This window comes from Sceloporus undulatus, chromosome 10 (genome assembly GCF_019175285.1).
Source record: "Sceloporus undulatus isolate JIND9_A2432 ecotype Alabama chromosome 10, SceUnd_v1.1, whole genome shotgun sequence".
NCBI lineage: Eukaryota > Metazoa > Chordata > Lepidosauria > Squamata > Phrynosomatidae > Sceloporus > Sceloporus undulatus.
This window is the reverse complement of record NC_056531.1, coordinates 8,210,319-8,216,318: the sequence shown is the minus strand read 5'-3', so window position 1 is coordinate 8,216,318 and position 6,000 is coordinate 8,210,319. Positions and strand designations below refer to the sequence as shown.

Sequence of the window (6,000 nt, the reverse complement as noted above, 5' to 3'; positions counted from 1 at the left end):
TTTTTAATTTGTCGAATGATTGAAGGTATGGAAGGAAGAAGGAAGGTATGATTATGAGAATGATGGGGGCTGGTTATGGGGGGTGGGGGGATTGAATTGTTATTTGTTATATGTAATGCGAGTTGTTGTATAAATGTTGTATGTGTTTATATTGTTTGCTTAATAAAATAATTTTTTAAAAATAGAATAGACGCCCCTTTCTAACCCTAGTATGCGCAGAGCATGTACTTTCGGCGCATTTGTAATGCGCCTTAGATATTTTACTTAATGTCAGCTTCATAGCACGGGGAGATAAGGCAGCTAAATGTCTGTATTGTGCCATAATGCAGCCTAAATCAAATTCTGCATCAGTAGTGATCACACATGCAACATGTCCTATACTTTCTGATTGCTCATTAGAGTTATTGTTTGCCATTGCTTCAGACTTGCACTTGGGGCTCTGTGAGAAAGCATGATGGGGGGGGGAACTTTGAGGGGAGCTGTCTGCATCATTTTTATGCAGAGGTTTCCTAAGAACTGAAAATTACTTCAAGGATGCAGAAGTGTCCTTCCCTCATGAAGATAATCCGCAGTCAAATCAGGCCTATGGCCCTGCATTGTGAAGACAAGGCAATGCAAGGGCAGGGGGAAACTGGTTCATTAGGTCCGTCTAGACATGCCCCTAGATTCTGTGAGAAAAGGGAGAAGTATGGGTCAGATTACAAATTGGTGGGTCCCTGAAATTTACTGGCAATCCTAAATAATAATAATAATAATAATAATAATAATAATAATAATAATTAGGATGCATTTATTGCCACCCATCGCTGGGAATCCGGGCGGCTTACAACAGAGGGGATAATAGACGGTTCCCTGCCCTCAGGCTTACAATCTAAAAAGACACAACACAAAAGGAGAAGGGAATGGTGAGGGGGGCAGGGGATCAGGTCCAGCATTCTTCTCTTCCTCTGAGGCCTGGACCAAGGCAGATGGATTGGCTAGACACAAGATATCTATTATTCAATAGACAGAAGGTATCTATTATTCAATAATAAGCAAACACAACCAATATGATTCAAGCTACAGTCCTCAGAAAAATACCCTTTAGGGTGGGGATAACCACACTTAAATCTTGGGAAGCAAAAAAGGCAAACTGGCTAAAAGAATAGCATGGATTCCTTCAACTTCCTGTCTTTGTCTTCTCTCAACCTTCTACCCATCTTATAATCTTTTTTCATCAAGATGATCTTTACATTTATGGGTCTGAAAGACATTTCTTGTAAGTGGAATTAGATTGTAAGTGGCATTAGAACAGAAAGTTAACCAAGTTATAAATACAGTAAAAAATTAAATATGATTTTTAAAAATGTTATTGGAAGAACAAGTGATTGCAAAGGGAGAGTAAGAGAAAGCCCATTGAATTAATGAAATTCAGATAAATGTTGACTTACTAAGCTCCTGTTCATTCAGTCTCCCTCCAATTGTTAGTGGACTAACAATTGAATTTAGGCCAGCATTTTCTAATTTTTTTATTACTGCACTTTATTAAATGGAATGGTTACATTCATTGTTTATTGTTCTGATAACTTTTGAAGGGTAGTTTATACAGTGGGTCCTTGTTATCTGCTGGGGTTTGGTTCCAGAACTTCCCATGGATCCAAAAATCTGTGGATGTTCAAGTACCATTAAATACAATGGATAGTAAAATGGTATCCCTTATATACAATGGCAAAGTTAAGGTTTGATTTTTGGAATTTATATATTTATGAAATAGTTGCACGGCTGGATGCCTGGATCCATGGATGAAAAATCCCTGGATATGGAGGGCCGACTGCACACACCTAAAGAATGCAGTGTTATCCTTTAATGTGGTGGGAGACATGTTCAGAAAGGTTGCAATAGAGGCTGGGATACTCATTGAAATGATTGTATGTGTATCCCAGATCATTGTTATGCAAATTCTTCAATCCAGTTTCTCTTTTGAAATTTTATCTCAGGCCATTGATATATACAAAGAAGTCACAAAGGTATATATGCATGTTTAAATGTTTCTGGTTTGGAGTGGGTGAGAGAAGAACCAATAAAAACCAAATAAGTGAGTTACAGGCAATAAATTTTATATGAAATATCATATGGGTCATGAAAGTATGATTAAAAAACTGCAGGGCTAGACAAGCTGGAGAATAAAAATAGTACAAAAAGTATACTGTATGAAAGGTAATTGAATGCAGTGAACCAAGATTGTTTTTTGGAAGTTAATACAAGTGAAACCAGGACTCTGCCTTATGCCAGTGAAACTGCCTTTGGGGCATTAGTCAAGAAGATTAAATTGGATAATCGATCCAATTTAAGTTCTGGATGAAGAGACCAACGTAGACCAACACACTGAATAGAGGTAAAATCCTTCACTATCAAACATTTTCAAAATATTAAATAATAATTTATGTTCTGGCCATTAAGCTCAACATTTAATTCTCCAGAAGAACTCCCGGAACTTGACTGAAAACAGTAGGAGAAGGGAACAAAGTATCAAGTTCTGTTTTTACACCGTGATCTGGCAAAACAACCACCTCAGCCTGGAGAATAGTCATGCTAGGTGAGGATGCTGGGAGGTTCCAGGTTGAGGAAGGCTGTACTAGAACACTCTAGTACGAATGAATCTATACAGTCTAGTATGTATGAATCTGCCTTACATCAAATAAGTCATTTCTTGGCCAAGGTTTTACAAGATTGCAAGTGTTTTCTGTCTTTACTGACTCAGCTGTTGTTTAACTGAAGCTACTGGAGACTGAACATAAAATTGTTCAGTATCATAGAATCACAGAGTCGGAATCATAGAATCATTCAGTCCAACCCTCAACCATAAGAACACACAATTAAAGCATTCACAACATATGGCTATCCAGCTTCTGTTTAAAAGCCTCCACAGAAGGAGACTCCACTACATTCCGAGGGAGTTTGTTCCACTCTCAAACAGCCCTTACTGTCAGGAAGTTCCTCCTAATGTTGAGGTGGAATCGCTTTTCATGTAGTTTGAATTCACTGCTCCATGTCCTATTCTCTAGAGCAGCAGAAAACAAGCATGGTCTAGTAGGAGTTTGGCTATCATGCCATATCTTAACCTTCTATTCTCCAAGCTAAACATACCCAGCTCCCTAAGTCTTGCCTCATAGGGCTTTATGGTTTCCAGAACTTTCACCACTTTGGTTACTCTCCTTTAGACATGCTCCAGCTTGTCAATATCCTTGAATTGTTATACCCAGAACTGGATACAGTATTCCAGGTAATGTCTGACCAAAGCAGAGTAGAGTGGCATGATTACTTCCCTCGATGTAGACATTATACTTCTATTTTTTAAAAAATATTTTTATTAGTCATGACAATAATAAAATTCAATACATTTAGTATTACTGTCTAAATCTGTTATATCTTCTTGTGTTTTCCATTACATCCATAGATAGTAATATTCAATATCCACATTTCACATAGCTTGCCATTGTGTTTACTTCCTCTTATAAGTCTTTGCATCATCTCTATATTTTTTATTTTTCTTAAAATCTTCTTCTCTGAACAATTATAAAATCTATTCCCAAAGTGGTTAGTCATTTTTCGAAAGAACCATCATCATCTTTATTATAAAAGTCAGTCTTGTTATTATTACACATGATATTTTTCCTCTATATCCCATTTTACACTATCCCAAATAATCATATTCAGTATTTTAAGTAAGTATAAAACCTGTATAGTTACCATTAACTCATTTGATATAGACTATAAAAGGTTCCGAAGTCTTATAGAAATCGTCCATCATTTTCCACTTAATAATGTAAGTTGATTTGTCCATTTGCATGTAATCATACAGCTTTAACCTCCAATGTTAATTTCTCCAAGGAGGAAAGGCTGGTCTTTGTCCTTGTGCTGGGTGAGATCTAAACTTTTAAACTTGGGCTGCTGCTGAATTTTGAATTTTTCTTGTATAGTCAAGGAGGTTTTGGAGAACAGAGGAAAAGCTGACCTGGGAACATTGTTGGAGGCAGGGCTCCTTAAATTTTTCACATTTTCTTTTCCCTGTTTTCCTTAAGGGGCTTGTGGGAACTTTGCTCAGAGGAAGTGCATCAGAGATTTGCCTCTGAACTAGCTAGTAGCCAGGAGTGCTGTACATAACTAGAGTCTCAGTTGATTGAGCTCTTTAACAGAGGCCCACAGGGGTTCTTTACACTGGTGTTTAGCAGGGGAAGCCCACAGTCTTGTTCAGTGCCTCCTTAAGACTTTTCCGTATGGACACTGAAGGCCCTGCTGCAGTCACCTGCAACACTTGTGGGATGTTTGTATGCTTGCCTAGAGATGTGGGGAACTTCACCTGCACTAAGTGCAAGTTGGTAGCCCTCTTAGAAGAGAAAGTACAGCAGCTGGAGGCCCAGGTAGCTACACTTCAGCATCATTGGGAGCAATAGGTTTTCCTGACCAGAACGGACCAGATGGTCCTGAATGGGAAACACACAGAGAAGGTTGCTGGGGAGGAGGAGGTCACTTCACATACTATAGAAGTAGATGGCTGGAGGAAAGTCACACACAGAACTAGGAAAACCAGGGAACATTCTGGGAGATTGCAGCTACACAATCAATTTGAATCTCTGTTATCAGAGATGATGAGGAAGAGCTGCAGGCACAGACTTCAGGGACAGAACAGGGGACCCTGGGATTACCACCAAAGGGAACAGTCGCTGCTAAGGAGGCGTTTGGTGGTCGTGGGGGACTCCTTGCTGAGAGGCACTGAACCAGTGGTTTGCAGGCCTGACAAGATGTCTCGGGAGATGTGTTGTCTCCCTGGGTCAAAGATCTGTAATGTGACAGAGAGGCTGACAAGACTTGTCAAGCCCACTGACCATTATCCCTTTATTTTGGTTCATGTGGGAACCAATGATACTGCAAGGCACAGCCTTCAGAATACCATAAGGGATTATGAGGCTTTGGGTAGGAAGTTGAAAGAGGTGAATGCACAGGTTGTCATCTCATCTCTTCTCCCAGTCGAAGGGCATGGTCCAGGAAGGGAGAAGAAAATAGTGGATGTAAACAACTGGCTCTGTAGATGGTGCCACCAAGAATGGTTTGGATTCTTGGATCATGGACTGAGGTTCCATGAGGAGGGAGTTCTGGCAAGGGATGGGTTGCATCTCACACCAGTTGGCAGAAACATTTTTGCCAGTAGTCTCAAGAATTTGATCAGGAGGGCTTTAAACTGAGTTATGTGGGGGAGGGAGACAGCAGGGATGGAGAAAATAGCCAAACTGTCATAGAGTGAACAAGACAAACAGTGCAAGGACCCAACAGTGGGAGAAAAAATGTTTGCACAGGCAGCAAGTAAAGGGAACACATGATCTTAAATATCTCTACACTAATGCATAGAATTTGGGAAATAAGCAAGATGAAGTTGAACTCCTAGTGCAACAAAGCAAATATAATATAATAGATATCACTTAAACTTGATGGGATGAGTCTCATGATTGGAATGTAGGAATAGAGTGGTATAACCTTTTCAAGAGAAATAGGCCAAACAGGAAAGGAGGAGAAATAGCCTTATATGTCAGGAACATTTACACCAGTGAAGAGATCCAGGACATCAATCGTGGAAGCCAGGTGGAGAGTATCTGAATAAAAATTAAAGGGCAGAGAAACAACAAGAATATTATTGTGGGAGTCTACTACAGACCCCCGAGTCAGACTGAGGAATTTGATGATGCCTTTCTAGAACAGATGACCATACACTCAGAAAAGAGAGCTGTAGTAGTGATGGGGGACTTCAACTATCCTGATATTTGCTGGAATTCAAACTCAGCCAAATCCTCAAGGTCTAGCAAATTCCTCACTTGCCTTGGAGATAGTTTCATTATCCAAAAGGTGGAAGAGGTGCAACAAGGGGGCAGCTATTTTGAATCTGATCCGAACCAACAAGGATGACCTAGTTAATGGGGTGCAAGTGGTGGGATCATTAGGTGGAAGTGACCATGTTCTCCTGGAGTT

At 39.8% G+C, this 6,000-nt stretch overlaps 1 protein-coding gene across 1 annotated transcript in view; it reads right to left on the bottom strand.

Moving 5' to 3' along the window:
• Positions 1-6,000, bottom strand: part of LOC121916500 (fibrosin-1-like protein) — a 699,030-nt gene that overhangs the window by 570,726 nt on the left and 122,304 nt on the right. The gene's annotated exons all lie outside the window — the stretch shown is intronic.